This window comes from Orycteropus afer, unplaced genomic scaffold, assembly GCF_000298275.1.
Source record: "Orycteropus afer afer isolate SDZICR_OR568_19922 unplaced genomic scaffold, OryAfe1.0 scaffold00865, whole genome shotgun sequence".
NCBI classification, from domain to species: Eukaryota; Metazoa; Chordata; class Mammalia; order Tubulidentata; family Orycteropodidae; genus Orycteropus; species Orycteropus afer.
The window spans coordinates 384,943-410,724 of NW_006922452.1; the positions used below are offsets into that span (position 1 = coordinate 384,943).

General features: G+C 41.0%; 1 pseudogene; it reads right to left on the reverse strand.

Moving 5' to 3' along the window:
- Positions 1–1,320: 1,320 nt before the first annotated feature.
- Positions 1,321–25,782, reverse strand: part of LOC103212175 — a 55,782-nt pseudogene continuing 31,320 nt past the window's right edge.

Sequence of the window (25,782 nt, forward strand, 5' to 3'; positions counted from 1 at the left end):
TAAATATATACAAAGAAAATATTCTTTGATGACACTATGCTTTAAAGAGAATGGATTGTCTAATTTTCAGGACCCAACACTGTTCATTAATCAATGCCCATGGAGGAGTATGAAAAGATAACACTGGCATTTAAAACAGAAGCTGTAGCTATTACCAGGCACCAGGAGGGACAGACAGTGACAGGGTCAGGGACATCCAAGCATTTCTCTGACAGCTGGTCCAGAAAGATTAATCGTGAAGGGCTCTTCAGTCCTCCTCTGCTGGACTCAGAGTGAGCCAAAACCTCAGAACCTCAAAGGTGCCAAAGTCAAGATGCCAAGGGCAGGAGGGCACCAGTCTTGCTTTGTGAGCAAATGGTTCCTAGTGTGAGGGACTGTCAGGAGACCCCTCACTGTAAGACAGGAGCAAGGAAAGTGTGCAGGGCTGCACTTCTCCGTGTGTCATGCAAAGCTAGAAAGGAGTAGCATCCCCACAATCTTCCTTGTACAACCCAAAGCCAACAGAGAATCCAAATTTATGCCCTGAATGGCAACATTTTTCTATGCTAAAGTTGGTTTTAGTTTTGAAGTGCCTGAAATGCACAATTTGAATGAATCAAGCTCCTGGCATCTGACAGCAATTAAGCCATATTCAATCCTTAGTCTGACTTGGCCTTCCCTTATGTCTGCCAATTCTTACAACTCTTCCACCTGTCACTCCAGAGGTTCCATGAAGAAAGCTCAGGGTCAGTGGTTGTTGAAATACAAGCTAAGCCATCAGCCCTTGGGAGCAAATACTAACTTCTGTCACAGGGGTCAATTTGTATGGTTATTTTGAGCAACAGGGCAGGACCCTAAATGGAAAAGAGAAGAAAGACTTAAATGTGGTGCTCTATCAGCTGAAGATTGCATTCTCTTAAAGAAAGTGAATCTTACTCAGGGGAAGCCTCAACCTCTCTGATTTAGCTTGAGCCTGTGAGGACTTGCGACCATTTCTGGCCTTCATGCCCTGGGCTCAGATGGATGGGCAACATCCTCACAAAGGTGGCCCACAATGAGGCAGTGGTGAATAGTGGAAAGAGCACTGGAGTGGGAGTCAGGGGACCTGAATTCTAGTGCAAGCTCTGCTGCTCACCAGCTGTGTGACCTTGGGCATGTCACCTGATTTCTCTGGGGCAATTGTAATATGAGGGATTGGTTGGGTAATCTCTAAGATCCCCCTCAGAATGTGATACAGGGTCCTATTTTATCCCTCCTTGGACCTGTGCTTCAGGGACAGAAAGGAGAGAAGGGGAGGGGAAGAGATTGAAGTTGTAGATGGGAGCCCATGGGTGCCACGCATCAAGACTCCACTTTCTCCTTCTTTTTGCTCTTTTTCAGGAAAGATGGGGTTTAGAGTTTCTTTTTCTTCTTTGCAGGAGACTTGGGTGGTGAGCCCTCTGGGGACATGGGGCCACTGGTGACTGACTCAGTTTTGTCCTTGGAGGTATCAACATCTGTGTCGGCATTGGTGGTCATCTGACTCAAGCCTTTGCTGAGGATTTCCTCCACAGTCTCCACCTCCTCCCTCCTGCTGACAACCACCTCTTCTGGCAGAGTTTTTTTGGGCTTTGTGGGGGAGTTGCTTGTTTCTGTCTTCTTAGTATCCTCCAAAGTCTTGGATGGCAACACCACAGGGCTCTTCATTTCTGACTTTGCTGGACTCTGCACTGGAGAAGTAGGTGCAGATTTCATGGGTGATGCAGGCCCTTCTGTGGGATTTCTTTCTCTCCATCAAGCTCTAGTTTCTACCCCTCCACCTCTTTTTTCCACCAGCTCCTAGTTGGTGAGTTGGCTGAAGGGGTGGAGCATGGTCTCCTCTGAGTCATCTTTGGTATCCACATCACCCTTGGACATCAGCTGGCTCTCTGTCGATGGGTTCTGGCTCTTGTCAGTGATGATGCTTGCCAGGAGTTGAGACTGAGATCCTGCTGACTTCATATTCTGCTAGTTTTGTTCCCAAATCTTGTTCATCACGTCCAGCACTTCTTGGGGGTCAGTATAGAGAGGCTCACATTGGTTTGGGTTTTCGATCTGTATAGGCATGCTACTGCTAGGTTTCTCCACTTCATCAACCTTCATCCATGTGATCTTGGGCCGGGGACTGCCCATGCTCCTCTCTGGACCTCATCGGCCATGTTGACCCACAGGTAGGTGTTGGGAGTGTTGAGTCAATGGGTCTTCTCCTGCTGCTGTTTCTAGGCATGCTGCCTCAGAGTGGGGACCGGGGTGCCATCGTCCTCAAACACAAAGGTTGTGACTGTGGCTAGGATCTCCACCTCACTTTTGTGTTTGGTTTTCTCTTGAGTAAAGGGGTAGCAGTATGTGTAGTCTGTTTTGTAACCCAGGTTGTCCAGCATCCTCATGAGGGCCTCAAACTCGTGCTCCCCCAGCTGGCTCTTCTGCATGGACCCAAAGGTGCTCCCTGCCCACTTCACAGAGCCCACTTCATCAGGCCAGTGCTTCTCCTGCTCCAGGATGATGAGATTCTCCACTCCCCCAGTGCTAGACAGTGTGGATACCTGTACGTCACATGCAGACTATAGGTGGAAGATCTTATAAAACACATCCTCTACCGTGTCACCTAGAGCAACCTCTCCATGGTTTCCCAGCACCAGGATCTTGCAGGTGGGGCCAAGGCACTTCTTCAGCTTGATTTGATCCACATCCTGCTCCATTTCACCATTGAAGTCATAACAGGCCATATCCTGCACCAGCAGGCATTATGGGAGACATGCAGAAGGCCACACTTCATAGCTGACACTGTGGCTGTGGGGGGGGGGGATGTGCAGGTGGATGATGCTTCACACATCAGGCCTGGCTGCGTAGATGGCCGGGCGCAGGCATAAGCCTGTGGTGTCCACTGGGAAGTAGCTGCTGCCCTTCTCCATGACCTCTCCCAGGATTTTCACCTTGATCAGGCTGGATGCTGTGACTTCACCACAAGAAACTCCCTTAGGTTTGATCGAGGAGTTGTCCTGTTCCTTGCTAACCTGCAACGTGACATAAATGTTGCTGAGCTGGGTCCAGCCATAGATGTCCAGGAGTAAGTAGACACTGCTGAACTTGCACCACATGAGGCGCTTCCCCTTTGCCAGGTTCAAGGAGTCAGCTGTGTGGAGGTCATTGATGGGTGTCATCATGAAGAAGTTCATACAAGATGTTGGAAAGACTGCATGGGAATTGCTGGCCATGAACTCTGTAATCTGTCATGGGGCACAGATGTTGGAGGAGTTGTTCCCCTTCTTCATCTGCTCCTGAATGAGGCTTTTCAGCTCCTCCCTGAAAGATTTGTGGTGTTTAGTAAAGGGAGCCTCAAGCCTTCCACTTGACGGGCAACTGGTCCCTAGTTTACATGAATTTGTCTGTTAGTTAATTGCTACAGCTTTTAGTGAGGAGAGAAGAATGGAAACCTAGGCTCAGAAGGAGCACAGGAAACTCAGGTGGGGCTTTTGTTTCCCAATCCTCTCTCCTCCCACCATCAAGTCCTCCCATCTCAACACATTCTTGAACCAAAGTTTCTGAGGAAGCTGCCAAAGCCTAGTCCATCAGAGGTTAGTGAAGACCAAGAGCTCTGTCATGAGCAACCTAACCCTCTGTCTTTCTTGTGACTGGGGCCAGGGTGAGGGAAATAAAGCATCTAGGGTGAAAAATCTAACTAGGTGCTCATTTTCTTGTCAAGCAAGTACAAGGTCCTTATGATGTATCAACTTGGTGAGCCTATAATACATAGTAGTTTGAAAGGTACTCCTCCATAATGTAATCACTTTCCTTTTTTTTTTTTTTTTTTAATGTGAGCAGCTAATCAATTGGAAGGGGTTTTACTTGGGAGTGTTACCTGGTTCTGGTATATAAGTGGATATTCTGGCAAACTTGATCTCTCCCTTGACCCTGCACTCTTCTTGTCACCTGACCTCTAGTTCCTGGGATATAAATCCACAGCTGTCTCCAGCTGCCTACCAGACTTGCAAATCTTCAATTTCATCAGCTTCCACAACCCATGAGCCAGGAGAGGTCTTCAGCATGCCACTGAACTCATTGATTTTGGACTTACCAGCCCCACCAATTGCAAGTCATTTCTTTGAAGTAAATTTCTCTGTATCTATATCTATGTCTATATATACACTTCACGATTGTCCTCCTCTAGAGAACCCAAAGACAGTCCTTACATTTTGTACCCTCAGCACCTCACTTACCTCCTCTCTCTTCCAGTCCTATTTTCTCTGCATGTTTTGAAAGTCCCAATCTTCCATTCGTATTTCTAACTGCATGTGTCCTCACCTCTACTGGTCTTGGGGAACATGCAGCTATTTCCCCCTACAGTGTTCCTATTCTTTACCAGAAGCTTCAATTAAGTGTCAACAATATAAACCACATCTTAGGTTGGTCCCTTTTCTTCTCTTGAACAAGTAGGGCTGAACTGTACTTGGATATGAGTGCCTCCCTTTCTCTTCATTGCTGACCTCTGACCTATCTGGAAAAAGAACTAAACTGTCCACTGGTGGACTAAGATGTTTACATATGAGTCAAGGTTAGTATCAGGGCAGTGTTCCTAAACCATGTTTTCATTATTGCTGCCATATTCTGGGCCACCTCACTAACATGCATTCTGTTGGGATGATATCACCTCTCTAAGGAGCTTTTAAGACATTTTTTGTCTGACATGACCTTCCTCCATGGAACTTTAATACCATACATATGTTGACCACCACTTGTCAGTAAGTTTGTTGCACTGTGGTGGCTTGTGTGTTGCTGTGAGGCTGGGGGCTATGCCATTGGTATTTCAAATACTAGCAGGCTCATCATGGTGGACAGGTTTCAGCAGAGTTTTCCAGACTAAGACAGACTTGGAAGAAGGAAGGGACCATCCACTTCTCAAAAAGTGACGAGTGAAAACCTTATGAATAGCAGTGAAACACTAACTGATATATTACTGAAAAACTTTATGAATAGCCCTAAAACAGTGTCCAATACAGTGCTGGAAAATGAGCCCTGTAGGTCAGAAGGCACTCAAAATACGAATGAGGAAGAGCTATCTCCTCAGAGTAGAATGGACCTTAATGATGAGGATGGAGTAAAGATTTTAGGACCTCCATTTGCTGATGTGGCATGACTCAAAATGGGAATAAACAGCAGCAAACATTCATTAATAATAAGAACATGGAATGTACACAGTATGAACCTAGGAAAATTAGAAATTGTCAAAAATGAAATGGAGCACATAAAGATTGATATCCTAGGCATTAGTTAGCTGAAATTGATTAGTTGGGCCATTTTGAATCAGACAACCATAAAATCTACTATGCCGGGAAAGAGAAATTGAAGAGGAATAGTGTGCTATTCATCATCACAAAGAATGTTTCAAGATCTATTCTTAAGTACAATGCTGTCAGTGATAGGGCAATATCCATAGGCCTACAAGGAAGATCAGTTAATACTGTTGTTGTTAAGTGCTGTCGAGTCAGACCCGACTCATAGTGACCCCTCCTCGGGTTTCTGAGGCAGTATCACTATGGAAGTAGATTGCCCCATCTTCCTTCTGAGGAGTGGCTGGTGGGTTTGAACCACCAGCCTTCTGGTTAGCAGTCAAGTGCCTTAGGCACTACACTAATACTACAATCATTCAAATGTATGCACCAACCGCCAAAATAAAGATGAGGAAATTGAAGATTTTTATCAAGTTCTGCAGTTTGAAATGACCAAACATGAAATCAACATGTGTTGCTTATCACTGATGATTGGAATGCAAAAGTTGGAAACAAAGAAGAATCACCCATAGTTGGAAAATATGGCCTTGGTGATAGAAATAATGCTGGAGATCATGTGATAGAATTTTGCAAGGCCAATGACTTAATCATCACAAGTACCATTTTTCAATAACACAAAAGATGGCTATACACATGGACTTCACCAAATGGAATACACAGGAATCAGACTGACCACATCTGTGGCAAGAGGCAATAGAGAAGCTTGATATAGTCACCAAAATAAGGCCAGGAGCTGATTGTGGAACAGACCATCAGTTGTTCATATGCAACTTCAACTTGAAGCTGAAGACAATTAAAACAAGTCCACAAGAGCTAAAATATGACCTTGATTATATCTCTTCTGAATTTGGAAACTATCTAAAGATAGATTTGATGCATTGAACACCAATGACCAAAAATCAAAGGAATTGTGGGATGACATCAAGAACATCATCCATGAAGAAAGTGAAAGGTCATTAAAAAGACAGGAAAGGAAGAAAATACCAAAATGGATGTCAGAATAGACTCTGAAACTTGCCCTTGAATGGAGAGTAGCTAAAGCAAATGGAAGAAATGGTAAGATAAAGGAGCTGAATAGAAGATTTCAAAGAGTACCTCAAGAAGACAAAGTCAACTATTATAATGAAATGTACAAAGACCTGGGGTTAGAAAAGAAAAAGGGAAGAACACACTTGGCATTTCTCAAGCTAAAAGAACTGAAGAAAAAAATTAACCCTTGAGTTGTAATATTGAAATATTCTATGGGAAAAAATATTGAAATATGCAGGAAACATCAAAACAAGATGGAAGGAATACAGTCATTGGACCAAAAAGAATTGGTCGATGTTCATCCATTTCAGGAGGTAGCATATGATCAAGAACCAATGGTACTAAAGGAAGAAGTCGAAGCTGGACTGAAGGAAGTGGTGAAGAACAAGGCTCCAGGAATTGACAGAACACCCACTAAGATGTTTCAACAAATGGATGCCCCATGGAGGCACTCATTTGTCTATGCTCAGAGCTTTGGAACACAGCTACCTACCTGGCCAACTGACTGGAAAAGATCCATATCTGTACACTTTCCTAAGAATGTGGAAATTATTGAACAATATTATTAATATCACAAGCAAGTGAAATCTTACTGTAGATAATTCAAAAATGGTTGCAGCAGTATATTGACAGAAAACTTCCAGAAATGCAAGTTGGATTCAAAATGGGACATGGAACGAGGGATATCATTGCTGATGTAAGATGGATCTTGGCTCAAAGCAAAGAATACCAGGAAGATGGTTACTTGTATTGTAAGCATTTGATTATGTGGATCATAACAAATTATGGATAACTTTGAGAAGAATAGGAATCCCACAGCACTTAATTTTGCTCATGAAGAACCTGTACATAGGTCAGGAGGCTGTCGATTGAACAAAACAAGGGGATACTGCATGGTTTAAAATCAGGAAGGGAGTGTGTCAAGATTGTATCCTTTCACCATACTTATTCAATATATATGTCTGTATGCTGAACAAATAATCTGAGAACCGGGACTATATGAAGAAGAATTATTAACAACCTGCAATACGCAAATGCACAACTTCACTTACTGAAAGTGAGGATGACTTGAAGCACTTACTAGTGAAGATTAAAGACTTCAGTCTGCAATATGGATTACATCTCAACATAAAGAAAAAAAAAAAATCTTCACAACTGGACCAATAAACAGCATCACAATAAATGGAGAAAAGACTGAAGTTGTCAAAGATTTTATATTATTTGGTTCTACAATAAACACCAATGGAAGCAGTAGTCAAGACATCAGATGACCTATTACACTGGGCAAATCTGCTGCAAAAGACCTCTTTCAAGTGCTGAAGAGAGAAGATATCTCCTTGAGAACTAAGGTGCACCTGACACAAGCCATGACATTTTCAATTGCATCATATGCATGGTAGAGCTGGACAATGAATAGGGAAGAGAGAAAAAGAATTGATGCTTTTGAGTTGTGGTGTTGTCAAAGAATACTGAAAATACCATGGACTGCCAACAGAACTAATATGTCCTGGAATAAGTGCAGCCGGAATGCTCCTTGAAAGTGAGAATGACCAGGCTTCATCTCACTTACTTTGGTCATGTTGTCAGAAGAGACCATTCCCTGGAGAGGGATATCATGCCTAGTAAAGTGAAGTGTCAACAAAAAGGAGAAGACCCTCAATGAGATTGACTGACACAGTGGCTCCAACAATGTGCTCAGCTATAGCAAGAGTTGTGAGGCTGACAGAGGACCAGGCTGTGTTTCTGTTTTACAGGTGGTTGCTATGGGCCAGAGCTGACTCAATGGTACCTAACAACAACAATATATATTGTGTGTCTACTTATATTATCATCAGGTGGATTGAACTTTGGAGGGCTACCAGCCAGTGTAGAATCAAGGGTATTATCATACATCCTCAAAAATCACCTTAGGGTTGATAGTGCTACTGTGGAGTTCGCAGGAAGCTGGCGAGGGAGATGGCAGCCTAACTCTCTTTATGTGCTGCTCATCTCCCACAATAGAGAGGATGTCACCCCTGGTTGAGCAAAGGCTTCATGATTAAGCTCAATAGTTTAGGAAAACAAAATAATCAGAAAAATTTCAGGAGGAATAGGATACTGTCACTTTCTCCCACTTGCTGCCAATCTGATAGTTCCCTGGGGGAGCTTCCCTATTCTATCTTCCCAGCAGATGAAAGGCAGTAGATGATGGTGATGGTTTGGTATCCACATGGTCCATATATTTTTCTTGTTCTAGCTCATCTGCAAAGAATCTGCAAGCTCTGTGGCTTCATTCACCGATTTCTTTTCTTCCCAGTATTGGTATGAGGTGATGACCCTATATGGCTGTGTCTGCCTAGTATTCCTAAACTTTTCTTCAGGTGAACTTTCTTAAAGTATAGACTTGAAGCTGAGAATATTAGCAAGTTCACTTGGCTGCAGTTCTAAAGCCACAGTTTTCAATCATGTACCAATATTAAAACTGACAGTTTCCAGCATCTTTTCTCTCACTTAGGTTTTCAGTGGCTGATTTTTCAGAAGTAGTTCTGCAGGTTCTTCTTCTCACTCTGTCTTAGTCTGGACGCTCCACTGAAAACAGTCCACCATGGCTGACCCTGCTGGTATCTGAAATACCAGTGGCATAGTTTCCAGCATCACAGCAACATGCAAGCCACCGCAGAACCACAGTACAACAAACTCATAGATGAGGCAGATTGATACAGGGGCTATAACAACGATGGGAAGGAAAGTTAGGGAATCTAATTCCATAGTGATACTGCCTCAGAAACCCAAGGAGGGGTCACTATGATTTGGATCCGACTCAATGGCAGTGAGTTTCCTTTCTTTCTTTTTCTTTTTAAATAACAATGAGCTCAAACACAGCAATGATTGTGAAAATGGCACAGGACTGGGTACTATTTTATTCTGTTGTACATAGGATCATTATGAGTTAGAACTGACTCTACAGGACTTAACAACAACAATAAAAACATTTCTCACTTGGTTCTAAATTCAGAAGGAGAAAAAATGTCATTTATAGATTCCCTAATACTCCATCACATAGCTACTTCATGTGGATTGTAGGCTTTCATAGATTATATTCCTTGCATTGTACCAGAATCTAGTATATTGCAGATAGTAAGTTTCATTTATATTTCTTGGGTGATCGGGAGATAGATTGATCAATCAAATATTTATTTGACCTCTGAAGACATTCAAAATGTTTATTTTAATTTTACGTCTGACATAAATTAATTGTGTGTTCTTGAATAAGTCATTTCCTCTCTCTGAGACCTTGATTTCTCCATTTTGAGAGATAAAAAGCTACCCTCTGCCTATGCAAGGGTTCTTTCAGCTCTGACTTTCTAGGATGTTGGGACACAGGTGCACAGATATGGTATGATCAGAACACTGAAAGGGCTGGAGTAGCAGTAAGGCAAAAAAGAAAATCATATGGTATGCCCATGATCTTGAACCCTAGTTGTTTTCTAGAGAAATATGGATTCTTCTTTATCTCTAGGAACCATGGTGACAGCTGGTCAGCCTCTTCTAGAATCCTAACACAGCTATAAGAGAAGAGAAAATTCAAATAAGAGGAAGATGGGAAAAAAGGGAACAGGAAGAGGGTCAGAGGTAAATATAGTCACAGGGGAACATAGAAAGACAGGGACAGAGACAAGGTGATTCAGACAGGGGAAGAGAGAGAATGTCAGAGACAGAGACAAAAACAAGCAAGAGAAAAAGGGACAAAAACAGAGTGAGAAAGAAGCAAAGAGAGTCATAGAAAGAATCAGAGAGAGAGATAGAGCCAGGAAGGTGAGGAAGACAGAAAGAGAGAAGCAGGCAGAGCTGTTGAAGAGAAACAGCCACAGAGAGATTTCCAAGGAGGAACAAAAACGAGACATTTTTAAAATCATTTCCAATGATCATCATTCCCAAGGAGACTTTTCCCCATTTCAGTTGGCTCAGGTGGGGGTAGGGACATTGGCTCTCTCGTCTGTCCTTCTCCAGTGCTCTGCTTACGTACAAAAGACAAAGTTATGAGAGTCTTGGGTGCTCTCTTTCCCTCATTTACATTGTGCTAGAACATGATGTTCCTCAGGAGATTTCATGTAGGAAAGAATCCCCACAGCCAAGAATAGCAGGGACTGCCACCCATCCTCCTGAAACTACAGCACAGCCAATGGTGGGAGCACTTTCACACTTCAACTGCATGAGTTTGCAACTTCACTTTCATAGGCCCAACAGTGCCAATGCCAAACAAAGCTCTCCCTTGGCCAGAAGAAACCCCACCCCCAGGCTGAGCTCCTAAGAAAGCTCTTGTTTAAAATCCCAGGCTTGGTGAGAATTTCACTTCTCGCAAGTATTTGAGTCATGTACTTCTTCAAGGAGGAAATGAAAGCCTTGTGGCTGGGAGGATGTCTTTATTGATCTCTGCTTTTCTGAACTCATGATTTAATGATACTGTCATGGTTCTCTAGTGTAGCTATAACAGAAATACCACAAGTGGATGGCTTAACAAGCTGGAATTTATTCTCTTACAGTGTAGGAGGCTAGGAGATCAAATTCAGTGTGTCATCTCTAGGATCTGGGTGAGGGCCTCTCCACCTTGGGCTTCAGCTCTGCCTCCTATCCCAGGTCCCCTGGAGCTGAAGGCACCTCCTAACTCTGGCAGCTGCTGACTGCTGAGGCTGATGAACCCAAGGTCAGCAGGTAAAAGGTCACAATCCCAAGATCAGCAGACAACATGGCAGGCCACTGGTTCAGGCCCAGGAACTGGAGATGAAGACTCAGCCAAATGTGGGATCTCAATGTGCCAAAAGCTAGAGACCTTTCCTCAAACATATATACTGGAAGCAGGCCACACTCTGAAGACAGCTCTCCTTCAACTGATTAGGTGCTCACAGAAGATTCCACCATGAAGTTGATTACAATCTCATCATGGAGAATAACTACATCCAGCTGCCCAGAAAAGTTGACACACAACCTTAACTACCACAGACACCATCAGTCACTTGCCTCAGGTTGTGGTTCAACATCAACATCAGTCCAGGTGTCACCTCCATTTTCTTTGTTTGCCTTTTTATCCCCATCTTTATTAGTTTCCTAAACCAAACCCACCACCATCAAGTCAGTTCCTCAAAATGATTTATTAGACAAGAGGTGAACTGTTCCATAGGGTTTCCAAAGCTGTAAAATTTCTACAGAAGCAGACTACCTCACCTTGTACGGCAGCTGATAGGTTAGAAATTCTGACTTTTTTACTAGCAGCTGAATGCCTTAACCACTGTACCACCAGTACAGTTTCCTAGGACTGCCATAACAAAATACCACAAACCAAGTGGCTTAAGACAATGGAAATTTTTATCTCACAGTCTAGAGGTTATAATTCTGAATTCAGGGTAATAGCAGGGTCATGCTTTCTCCAAAGACTAGAGGAAAGTCCTTCTTTATCGCTCTCAGATTCAAATAGCTCTGAGTGTTCTTGCAGCTGAATCAACTCAGATTTGTGCCTGCTTCTTTACATGGTTGTATTTTCTTCTTCTTCTTCTTCTTTTTTTTTAATCTGTCTCACTCTTACAAGAAAACTAGTTGGTCTTGAGTCAGTTCCAACTCATTACAAACCCATATGTGTCAGAGTAGAACTGCGTTCCATAGTTTTCAATGGCTGACTTTTCAGAAGTAGCTCACCAGACCTTTCTTCTGATGAGTGTCTGGGTGGACTAGAACCTCCAGCCTTTCAGCCAGCAGCCAAGTGCACTAACTTTGATGACCATCCAGGGACTCCCTTTTACAAGGACACCATTCGTATTGAATTAAGACCCATCTTACTCCAGTACAACACCATGCTAACTGATAACATCTTCCAAGAACCTATTTCCAAACAAGGTAACATTCACAACTAGTAGGGATGACAACTTTGACATATCTTTTTGTGGGACACAATTCAATTAATCAATCCATACATCATTCTTTTTTCTTTTTTATTTCCTTAATTTTTTTATTGTGATTTGGATGAAAGCTTACAGAGCAAATTCATTTTCCATATAGCAGTTCATGCACATTTTGTCTCATGACATTGACTGCAAATTCCCACAATGCAACAGTTCCCTTCCCACTTCCTTCCCATAGTTACCTCTTCCCTGTGTACTTCCCTCTCATCCACTCCTGCCCCCCAGCTGTCTCACTGTACATATACTGCCCTTTCGTTCTCCCATAATTTATCTCTCCAAGGAGTGTATGTACCTACCCCATGTAAATGTTCACTGCATATCCCTGTCTTTTATTGGGCTAGAAGCCACAGCAGTGAGTTCATTTCCAGACCTGAAGGGCAGCTATGGTCCATAGTCTCAGGGGTTTCACCAAGCTCTATCAGACCAGGGCACATGATCCTCTTTTTTTTTTTTTTTTTTATGATTTTGAGTTTTATTCCACGTTGTTCTCCCACTCTATCCAGGATCTCCTACATAGATCCCCCTCTGAGTGGTTGACTATGGTAACAAGGCAAGATCTAGTTCTTCTGGCTTCATTTGTCATATAGGCTGAGGATCACATGGTCTACCAGTCCCTTGGACTAATTGCTTCCACGAGTCTTTGGTGTTCTTCATTCTTCTTTGCTCTGGATGAGAAAAGACCCATCACTGCATCTAGATGGCCACTTGCAAGCTTTTAAGATCCCAGTTGCTGCTCACCAAAGAAAGATGTGGAACAATGTTTTTGTGTAGTATGTTATGTCAATTGAGCTTGCTGCTCCCTGGGACTATGGTCCTGAGCACACAGGTCCAACTGCTCACTCCCTCAGGGTAGTTGGCTATGGCCAAAAGTCACCACAAACTTGACCCCTGTCAGCTCTTCTGTATACCTGGACCTTCTTACAGAACATACAAATGTGCTTGTTGAAACATCATCTCTATCCACCCATAGATCAATGTTTGCCATCACTGACAATGCAGTACTCTATGTGCAAAATGGTTCAGTTTTGTTGTCTGTACCTCCCATGTACCTCTCTATGTCTTCCTCTTCCTCAATGTTGCTGTGTTGATCACTCACATTTGGTGCATTGCCTTTCCTTTCACCAAAATCAATACTTGTCCCTACCTACCTAGCAGTATTCCCTCTCTTCCCTCCCACCCCTGATAACCATCAAAGAAAGTTTCCTTCCATATATAAACCTTTCCTTAACTTTTCACAATAGTGAATTAACACAATATTTATCCTCCTGTGATTGACTTATTTCACTCAGCATAATGTCCTCCAAGTTCATCTATGTTATACAATGTTTTGCAGATTCTACATTATTCTTTAGGGTTGCATAGTATTCCATTGTGTGTATGTACCATAGTTTGGTTATTCATTCTTCTGTTGATGGGCACCTAGGTTGTTTCCATCTTTTTGCTATTGTAATTAGTGCCATGATAAACATGGGTGTGCATATATCTGTTCTTGTGCTGGTTCTCACTTCTTTAGGATACATACCTAGTAATGGCATTGCTGGGTCAAATGGTGTTTCTAATTCCAACTTTTTAAGGAATTGCCATACTGCTTTCCACAGTGGTTGTATCATTTTACAACCCCAACAGCAGTGCATGAGATTCCAATCTCTCTACATTCTCACCAGCATTTGTTATTTTTTGTCTTCTTGAACTTTGCTATGAGTGCTGGGGCAAGATGACATCTCATTGTTGTTTTGATTTGCATCTCTATAATGGAAGGAAGGTTGGACAATCTACTTCCATTGTGATACCACCTTGGAAATCCTAGGAGGGGTTGCTATGAGTCAGGTCCGACTCGATAGCACATAACAACAACAACAAATGGTTAATTATCATGAATATTTCTTCATGTGTACACCATTCTTTTCTCAACCATTCCTCTCCCTTCAGGCATCCACTCTCATGACCTTCAAAATGTTCTCCACACATGTTCATCTGTGAGTTCTGGATTGCATCGTTATCATGAATATGTGATGTACTTTATGTGATATACTTCAGTGAGATGGATTGACACAATGGCTTCAATGATGGGTTCAAGCATAAGAACAATTGTGAGGAAGGCACAGGACGGGGCACTCTTTTGTTCTGTTGCACATAAGGTTGCTATGAGTCAGATCAGACTTGATGGCATGTAACAACAACAACTGTGCTATGTATTCCACTCTACCTCATACTTATGTATTTCTGTAAATAAAAGCATACTGCCTGCCACATAGTAACAATATAGTTGAATAAAGTAATGAGTTTTGATCTCCAATTTATCACTCTTCTAAAAAATAGCATATGATTGATGAATGATATTTACACTCAGGATTCCAGTGCTTCCTACAGAAAGTGGGGCAGTGTAAACTCCTTGTTATGGATTGAATTGAAGATACATTGAAGTCTTTACCATAGTACCTGTGGCTGTGACCCTGTTGGAAATAGTCTTTGAAGATGTCATCAATTAGGTTCACATGAATTCATACTGGAGCAATAATCATAATCGTAATTATATATGACTGATGTTCTTATAAATGAAGATGACATATATAGAGACAAAGAAGAAGAGGAAAGATGCCATGTGATCCTGCAGCTGCAAGCCAAAGAACATCTGGAGCTAAAAGACGCTAGTAGAAAAACATGGGACTGACTCTCCCTCAGAGTCTCAGAAGGAATCAACATGGTCAATACCCTTATCTCAGATTCCCAGCCTTTAGAACTATAAAAGAATAAATCACCATTCTTATGAACTACCTAGTTTGTGGTATTTATTACAGCAAACCTGGGACACTAATGCCCTCACCTTTTGACTTCCATGTTTGTACAGAAAAAGGAGATGCAACAGCCTGTGCTTATCCAAAGTAAAGTGAAAATACCACTGGAATTGGAATCCAGAGATCTGGAATTGATTATTGGGCCCACACATTAGTGATCTCAATTTCAACATTTCTAAAATATGGGTAACAAAACTAGCTTGCTTAATTCTCAGGCCTGTGATGAGGGTTAAATGAGTTAAAAATGCTTACTTCTCAGGCCTGTGATGAGGGTTAAATGAGTTAAAAATGGAAAGATTTTTGTAAGTGGTAAGAACTTACTCTCCTACTCTTATTTTAGGTTACCAATTGTGGTACATTTCTCAGGATGAAAGAACTAAAGAAAAAATTAAACTTTGATTTGCAATATTGAAAGATTCTATGGGCAAAATATTGACTGATGCAGGAAACATCAAAAAGAAATGGAAGTAATATGAAGAGTCACTGTACCAAAAACAATTAGTCAATGTTCATACATTTCAGGAGGTGGCATATGATCAAGAACCAATGGTATTGAAGGAAGAAGTCAAAGTTGCACTGAAGGAATTGGTGAAGAACAAGGCTTCAGAAATTGATGGACTATGCATCAAGATGTTTCCACAAATGGATGCCATGCTGGAGGCAATCACTTTGCTATGCCAAGAAATTTGGAAGACAGCTACCTGGCCAACTGACTGGAAGAGATCCATATTTGTACATATCCCAAAATAAAGGTGGTCCAACAGCATGCGGAATTATCAAACAATATCTTTAACATCACATGCAAGTGAAATCTTGCTGAAGATAATTCAAAAGTGATTTCAGCAGTATATTGCTAGAGAACTTCCAGAAATGTTAGCTGGGTTCAGAAGAGGACATGAAACAAGAGATATCATTACTGATGCTAGATGGATCTTGGCTGAAGGCAAAGAATACCAGAAAGATGTTTACTTGTATTTTATTGACTATGCAAAATCATTTGATTGTGTGACTCATAACAAACTACAGATAACATTGAGAAGAACGGGAATTTCAGAACAGTTAATTGTGCTCATGAGGAACATGGACATAGACCAGGAGGCTGTCATTCAAATAGAATAAGGGGATACTGCATCTTTTAAAATAAAAAAAAGGAGTGTGTCAAGATTGAATTGTATGCTTTCACCATATTTATTCAAACTTCATGCTAAGCAAATAATCTGAGAAGAAGAATGTGGCATCAGAATTGAAGAAAAACTCATTAACAGCCTGTGATATGCAGACGACAAAACTTTGTTTGCTGAAAGTTTGAAGATAACTTGAAGCACTTACTGGTGAAAATTAAAGACTGCAGTCTCCAGTATGGATTACATGTCAACATAAACATAATGAAAATCCTCACAACTGGACCAATAAGCAGCATCACGATAAATGGAGAAAATATTGAAGTTGTCAAAGATTTCATATTCCTTGGTTCCATAATCAACACCAATGGAAGCAGCAGTCAAGAAATCATACAACATATTGCACTGTGCAAATGTGCTGCAAAAGATCCCTTTAAAATGTTGAAGAGCAAAGATGTCTCTTTGAAGACTAAGGTATGCTTAAACCAAGCCATGGTATTTTCCATTGTGTCATATGCTTGTGAAAAGTTGACAATGAATAAGAAAGATTGAAGAAAAGTTGATGCTTTTGAGATGTGGCATTGACAAAGAATACTGAAAGTACCATGGACTGCTAGAAGAACTAACAAACTTGTCCTGGAGAAAGTGCAGCCAGAATGCTCCTTGGAAGTGAGAATGTCCAGATTCACCTCACCTACTTTGGTCATATTATCAGAAGGGACCATTCCCTGGAGAAGGCTGTCATGCTTGATAAAGTGGGTGTGAATGAAAGGAGGGAAGGCCCTCAAAGAGATGGATACATGGATGGGCTCAAGTATAGCAGGGATTGTGAGGCTTGCATAGGACTGGGCAGTGTTCCATTCTGTTGTACATAGGGCCACTATGAGTCAGAGCCAACTCAATTCACCTAACTACAAGAACAACTTGTGGTGCAGTGGATAAGGCATTTGGCTGCTAATCAGAAGGTTGGTGGTTCACCCACTAGTTGCTCCATGTGAGGAAGATGAGGGAATCAACTTCCATAAAGATTTACAGCCTTAGAAACCCTATGGGGGTCACTATGGGTAGGAATTGACTCAATTGTAATGAGTTTTTTGGTTTATACTGCCCTTAAGAGCCCTCATGGCACAGTGGTTAAACACTTGGCTACTATCAGAAAGGTTAGCAGTTTAAACCCACAAGACACTCCTCTGGAAAAAGATTAGTCAGTCTGCTTCTATAACAATTGTAGCCTTGAAAACTGTGTGAGGCTGTTCTAATCCATTCTACAGGGTTACCATGAATTGGAATTGACTCAACAGTGGCTGGTTGTACAGTAATTAATTCATAGGCCAATAATAATGAGTTAATTTTAAGCTCCACAAAGAACACTGTCTTATTACATAAAAGGCACTCAATCAATATTCAATTAATAGAAGAATGATGTTGGTCCCACTCACCCTACACTTTCATATTCTCTCCATTCTCACACTCACTTCACTTTTCACTGTTCAGCTTTGTCTTTTTTAGAGCCAGACACTTGTTCCCTTGGCCCAGAGAACACAAAAGTCTCCTTTCCATGGCCTTCATTTCTTCATTGGATGTGGACATTTCTGACTTTCTGATCTTACCATAGGTGGTGCAGTGGTTAAAGAAGTTCATCGATTCAAACCCACCAGCTGCTCTGTGGGAGAAAGATGTGGCACTCTGTGTCAAGGCTTACAGCCTTGGAAACCCTATAGGACAGTTCTATTTTGACCTTCAGGGTCACTATGAGTAGAAATCTATTTGATGGCAGTAGGTTTGGTTTAGTTACAGAACTTACCATTAACTATATCTCTAGGACTCAAATTCTTTTTGGAATTTGGCCAAAATACTGTCCTCACTTTAAACTTACACTTTCATGAAAAACCAACACTCACACACAATAGAAATCTCTGCCTCTCTGTGCTACAAGCCATGAGAGAAGCAGAAATTTCTAATCCATGTTGCTGTCATAAAGTTAGAGGAAAACATTCTGTCCCTGGGGTGTTGTGGAAGTTGGAGGACAGGAGTTAGAGGCTTTGCTTGAATAGCAAGGGGTAGAGTTGAAAGCACTCAATCTCTCATCCCACCTGATTAGTGTCTTGATAGTCATTTCAGTACAGCCAAATGCTTCTTAGAAGTGAGGATGGAAGAGACTTTGTCTCCTAGTCCTCAGTAATGTTATCCGGAGGGACTAGTCCCTATAGAGGACATCATGCTAGAAAAAGTAGAGGACCCTCAACGAAATGGAATGACACAGTGGCTTTAACAATGGGCTCCAGTATACCAAGGATGGTGAGCATGGCGCAGAACTGGGTATTGTTCTGTTGTATGCTATGAGTCAGGTATAACTCAAGAGCACTTAGCAACAACAATAGTCGTTTCAACTAACATGTGGTGCTCAGAGATCTGTTCCCTACACTCTCTGCACTCCCAGAAGCCTTCCAAATATCTGAATTTTTTCTAAGGTGAAGAAGCAGTGTGTTTGTGCTCTCTGAGCATTTCACCTGGAGTGGGCTGTTAATGAAAACAGCCTCAACATTCATGCTATGTCTTAGTCCAAATTATCAAAGCTTCACTGGTAATCCTTTTGTAATTGACACAGAATATATTCCCAATTATTAGTGGAAAATATACTTCCTGGGACCTAATTAGATGCTCTAATCATATTTATACTGTTAAAAATAGTTCTAGTTCTTTTCTTTTTTCTAATGAACTGTTTACTGATAACACAGTGTGGATGAAAGGGGAGATTCAGAAAAGGCTCAGAACACACAAAAATAAATGTCTTTGCTATTGATAAAAATAATATTGTGACTACAGCAGGGGATGGCAAGGAAGCCTGAATTCATTGTTGCTGTGCTGAATGTGCAAATGGCACTTCCTTAAAGAGGGAAAATTAGTTTTTAAGCCTGGTTTAGCAGCCAGAATCTTTGGCTGTCTGTATAATATTGGATTTTTCAAGGCTTCTATGATGCCCCAGGGTGGAATGTTTTGCATGCAAATTGCAAATTATATAATGCAAAAACAGTTATATAAGGGAAAATTAAGATTGGTGTTCTAATTTTTTTCTTTTCCCCAGTCTCCTCTTCAACTTTTCTGGTCCTTCAATTTCAGCTAGCATTTATTGAGCACCTACTGTGTCTCAGGAGCTCTTATATCACTTAAAACTCATGCCAATCTTCAATAAAAGGTAGAATTAGGTAGGATTATCCAACTTTTGTGGATGGAGAAACTGCATCTCAAAGAGGTTAAATGACAAAACCACTCACAGAGAAGGGGTAATGCTCCTTGCCAAATATATATATATATATAAACACACACATATAGGAGTTCTGGTGGGGTAGTGCCTAAGGCATTTGACTGCTAACCGAAGGCTGGTGGTTCAAACCCACCAACCACTCCTTGGAAGGAAGACTGGCTGTGTTAGACTGGGTTATCTAGACAATCTACTTCCATAGAGATACTGTCTTGGAAATCCAACAAGGGGTCACTATGAGTTGTATCCAACTCAACAGCAGTGAGTTTTGGTGTGTGTGTGTGTGCTTATATATATAAGCTCTGATGGTGTAGTGCCTAAGGCATTTGACTATTAACCAGATGGCTCGTGGATCAAATCTACCAGCCACTCCTCAGAAGGAAGATTGGGCAATCTACTTCCGTATAGATATCACCGCAGAAACCTCTATGCATCAGAAAAGACTCAACGGCAGTGAGTAGTTTATTCTATTAAGTCAACCGTGACTCATAGTGACCTCATATGTTTCAGAATAGGACTGTGCTCCACAGAATTCTATGGATGATTTTTCATAAGTAGATCACCAAGATTTTCAAGTTCACCTCTGAATGGACTTGAACTTCTAACTTTTCAGCTAGCAGTTGAGCGTTTTAACTGTTTGCAACTGCAGGACTCCTACTCTTAACCATTCTCCAACTAAGGCATGCATCAGGATCTGCTGGAGCATGTGTTAAAATTCAGGTGAGTGGGCTGCACATCAGAGCTTCTTATCCATTACATCTGGGATGGGACCTGAAAAGGTACATTGCTCACAGGTCCCCAAATGACGCTTATGCTGCTGCTCAGAGGACCATACTGTGCAAACCTCTGCTGTACAGCTTGCTGCCCTTTCTTAGATTATTGGGGTTCAGAGCTGAAAGGGATTCCAAGGGTTATATGACCCATGTCTCTGCTTTTAAATAGGTAAAATATTAATTGTTCCAATTTCACATACAACTCATTAGAGAGTTGTTGATGAGATGGGGAGGAGGAGAATATTTTGTCCAGAGTCAGCCAAGTGGTAAATAGCTGGCTATTATCATTTATTATGAAGGTTGACTTTCAGCAGATAGGACACTTTAAAGTATAAACTCATGTCATGAGCTAACTCCCCTCTCTATTCTTGTCCTTGAGCCAAGTGTCTACTGGAAGCAAGTTAACTGGTGGAGACAGTACCGTTCAGACCCCAGGATCAAGGTCTATCACCCACATTGGGACAGGATGGAGTTGGGAGCCATGGCTAAAGGGAAGAAGATCACTTTCACTTGGACCTGGGCACCACCATGGCTCACAAACTCACAGCCCGAGACTATTAGGTCTGATAGAACATATTCATCATTAACATTTAAAATTGTATATCAAATCAGATGCTTTTCACTTGATTGTGGCTCTATATTAAGGCCAGGTCCTGAGATGGGCAGGCACAGGGCGTGGAGGCTGCTTTTTGCTTGGGTGTAGCTCTTTATTAAGGCAGGGGTAGACAGATGCAGAGGGGTTAGGAACAACTAAGGGAGATAAACTTATCTGACAGTTTGTCATCCCATGGTGGCTTATGTGTTGCTGTGAGGTTGTAGGCTATGCCACCGTGCTACAAAATGCCATCAGGGTTACCCATGGTGGAGAGGTTTCAGCACTTCAAAAGTGGGAGACAAGAAGAATTACCAGTAGTTGGAAAATTTGGCTTTGGACATACAATTAATGCTGGAGATAGCATGATAGAATTTTGCAAGACCAATGGCTTACTCATTGAAAATACCTTTTTTCAACAACACAAATGGTGGCTATACACTTGCACTTTGCCAGATGAAATACATAGGAATCCAATTGACTATATCTGTGGCAAGAGGCAACAGAGAAGCTCAATATCTTCAGCCAAAACAAGTTCAGGAGCTGATTGTGGAACAGACCCTCAACTAAATGCTCATTTGCACATTCAAGATGAAGTGGAAGACAATTAAAACAAGTCCATGAGAGCCAAAATATGACCTTGATAATATCTTTCTTGAATTTAGAGACCATTTAAAGAATAGATTTGATGCACTGAACACCAATGACTGAAAACCAGAGGAACTGTGGGATGGCATCAAAAACATTATCCATGAAGAAAGCAAAAGGTCATTAAAAAGACAGGAAAGGAAGAAAAGACAAAAATAGATGTCAGAAGAGACTCTGAAACTTGCCCTGAAATGGAGAGTAGCTAAAGCAACTGGAAGAAATGACAAGATAAAAGAGCTAAGCACAAGATTTCAAAGAGCAGCTTGAGAAAACAAAGTCAATTATTACAATGAAATGTGAAAAGACATAGAGTTGGAAAGCCAAAAGAGAGGAACACAGTTGGCATTTCTCAAACTGAAAAAAACTGAAAAGGAAATTTAAGCCTCAAGTTGCAATACTGAAAGATTCTATGGGCAATATACTGAATGATGCAGGAAACATCAAAAGAAGATGGAAGGAATACAAAGAGTCACTGTACCAAAAAGAATTGGTTGATATTTATCCATTTCAGGAGGTGGCATATGATCAAGAACCAATAGTATTGAAAGAAGAAGTCGAAGCTGCACTGAGGGAACTGGCGAAAAATAAGGCTTCACGGAATTGATAGGTTACCCATTGAGATGTTTCAACAAACAGATGCTACACTAGAGGAACTCACTCAGCAATGCCAGGAGCTTTGGAAGACAACTACTTGGCCAAGTGACTGGAAGAGATGCATATTTGTCCCCATTCTAAAGAAAGGTGATCCCACAGAATGTGCAAATTATCGAACAACATAACTAATATCGCATGCAAGTAAAATCTTACTGAAGATAATTCAAACCTCAAGTTGCAATACTGAAAAATTCTATGGGCAAAATATTGAAAGATGCAGAAAGCATCAAAAGATGGGAGAAATACACAGAATTACTGCACCAGAAAGAGTTGGTTAACATTCAACCACTTCAGGAGCTAGCTTATGATTGAGAAATGATGATACTGAAGGAAGAAGTCACTTATTTACTATGCAAAGTAACTTATGGACTGTGCAAAGGCATTCAACTCTGTGGATCATAACAAGTTATGGATAACATTGTGAATAGGAATTCCAGAGCACTTAATTGTGCACATGAGGAATCTGTATATAGGCTAAGAAGCAGTTGGTCAAACAGAATAAGTGAATACTATATCATTTAAAATAAGGAAAGGTGGGTGTCATGGTTGTATTCTTTCACCATACTTATCTAATCTTTATGCTGAACAAATAATCCAAGAAGCTAGACTATATAAGTAGCATGACATCAGGATTGGAGGAAGACTTGTTATCAATCTGAGATATGAAGATCACACAGCCTTCCTTGCTGAAAGAGAAGAAGATATGAAGCACTTACTGATGAAGATCAAGGTTACAACCTTCAGTTTGAATTACACTTCAATATAAAGAAAACAAAAATCCTCTAAACTAGACTAAAAGCAACATCACAGTACATGAAGAAAAGGTTGAATTTGTCAGGGATTTCATTTTACTTTGGTCTATAACCAACACCCACAGAAACCACAGGAAAGAAATCAGATGACCTATTGCACTGGGCCAATCTGCTGCAAAAGACCACTTTAAAGTGTTAAGGTGTTACCTTGAAGATGAAAGTGAGCCTGCCCCATACCATGGTAATTTCAATAGTATAATACTCACGTGAAAACTGGACAATAGATAAAGAATATCAAAAAAGAATTGATGCATTTGAATTGTGGTGTTGACGAAGACTATTGAAAATACCATGGACTTCCAGAAAAATGAACAAATCTGTCTTGGAAGAAGTAGCCAAAATACTCGTTAGAAGCAAGAATGGCTAGACTTGGTGTCACGTACTTTGGTCATGTTTTCACAAGGAACAAGTCCCTTGAGAAGGATATTATGCTTGGTAAAGTACAGGGTCAGCAATAAAGGAAAGACCCTCAGTGAGATGGATTTACACAGTGACTGCAATGATGGGCTCAAACATTCCAAGCTTTGTGAGGGTGGTTCAGGACCATATCATGTTTTGTTCTGTAGTACATAGGATCTCTGAGTCAAAACCTACTGGACAGCATCTAACAAGAACAACCGGTCTATATATATTCATTAAATTTAAACTTGCTCCTTTAAATCCCACTGCATCTCTAGATCTGAGAGTGGTGACCCTAGAGACAAGAGCCCTCCAGAAGCCAGAAGAGTAGAGACTCAGAAAACTCACAGCTAGAAAGGTAAGAGACTGCAATTTGCACCCAGCTACTCCTCTAAAGACATTGCTTCTAATGGCCACACCACATGTGTACAGAGGTGGTGGAGTGACTATTTGTGGAACACTTCTCCAGAAGGCCAGACCGTTGGGACAAGGTCCCTATCATTCACAGTGAAATCCAGCATGCTGTCCTTCCTACATGAACTCTTCGTCTAGTTTGGGCCTTAAATTATCATTTCCTTCCAGTTCTGGAATTGATTCAATGAAAAACAACAACAAAAAACAACTGTCCTTCTTTCTTCATACTTACAGATTTCATACTTAGGATGTAAATTAAATCTATTGATTTTTAATTCTTACAGATCTAAAATAAAACTTTATTCCCCTCATTTCTTTCTATGCTTCTCTCTGAAGTTCTGGTTCTCTCTTTGTCTTTTGGTTGTTTTTCTTTCCTTTATTCTATTCCTTTCTTCTCTCCATTGTCTCTTCCTTGTACTCCCAGCAGCGTCCACTCCTCACTGCTCTTCAGATTGCTGAATGGACAGAACTATTTGGGCAAATAGGTGTACTAGGTGATCTAGGTCCTCTGGTCCTCATCTATTAAATGGGAAGTTTGGACTAAAATGATCTCTTAGTTACTTTTCTTCATATAACAACTTCTGCATATTCTTCTTACCTGGAATCCAGAAGTGTTACTTGCACTCCTGTGCAACACCAAAAACCAAACCAGTAGCCATCAAGTCGATTTAACTCATGGTCGCCCCATGTGTTTACAGTAGAACTGCACTCCACAGGGTTTTCAAGGCGGTGAGTCTTTGAAAGCAGACTTCCAAGTCTTTCTTCCAAGGGGCTTCTGGGTGGGTTTGAATCACCAGTCTTTCGGTTCCTAGTCAAGTGTTTAACCATTTGTTAATTGTCTTTGTGGTTTCCCTGAAGTAAATTCACAATTCCCTAGTTTGGAACAGTCTGTCCTATAAAGACATAGTCCTGTCTTCCTCTCCATTGGAAGCTTTGTAATTAAAACTTTTATTCCCTCTATTTGCTTTGTTGCTGTTGTCGTCAGCAGATTGACTCCTTTACTTCTCTATGTACATTTCTTGTGAGCTTATTTTGAGACTCTTTTTCTGGTTTGGTTTCTAGGTGGTGGTGTCAAGTACCTTGATTTTAATTTGTTCTCTGTTGTGGGTTCTCTGTAGGAAGAACTCCCTTTAGTACTTCTTGTAGGGCTGGTCTGGTTTTTGCAAACTCCCTTAATTTCTGTTTGTCTGAGAATGTCTTAATTTTACCCTCATATTTGATGGACAATTTGGCTGGATTTATGATTCTTGGTTAAAGGTTCTTTTCCTTCAAGGTTTTATATATGCCATCCCACTGCCTTCTTGCCTGCATGATTTCTGCTAAGAAATCAGAGTTTAGTCTTATTGGCTTTGCATTGAAGGTGACATTTTGTTTTTCCTGAGCTGCTCCCAAGGTTCTTTCTTTGTCCTTGCTTTTGGAAAGTTTGATTATGATATGTCTTGGTGACTTTCTCTTGGGATCTGTATGGGGTTCATTGAGCTTCTTGGATGAATATTTTTCTTCCTTCATGATATGTGGGAAATTGTCTGTTAGCAAGTCTTTGACAATTTTCTCTCTCTTTTTTTTTTTTTTTTTTTTTGTTGCCTCCTCTTGTTCTGATATTCCAATCAGGCATATGTTGTTTCTATTCATGTCATCCCATATAAATCTTAGCTTCTCTTCATTTCTTTTAAACATGTGTTCCGATTTTTCTTCATACAGTCTGGCATCAAGGGATTTTTCTTCTAGCTGGGGAATGTGTTTTTTAGCCAGTTCTAGTCTACTCTTTTGTCCTTCCACCATATTATCTATTTCTATAATTTTAGTGTTCATCTTCTGTGACTGTAATTGCTGTTTTTGTGTGAGTTCTAATTGAGTTTTTATCTTGTTACTCTCTTCTTGAATGGTTTTCCTGAATTCTTTCAGGGCACTGTCTGTCTTATTGTTTCTGTTTATATTTTCCTTGAGCACTTGGAAGGTCTTATTACATGTCTTAGAGGAAAAACAAGCAATAGAATTATGTGAGAAGGAATTCAGAAAGTATTTTTATGCATGTATGTGTATGTGTGTGTGTGTGTGTGTGTGT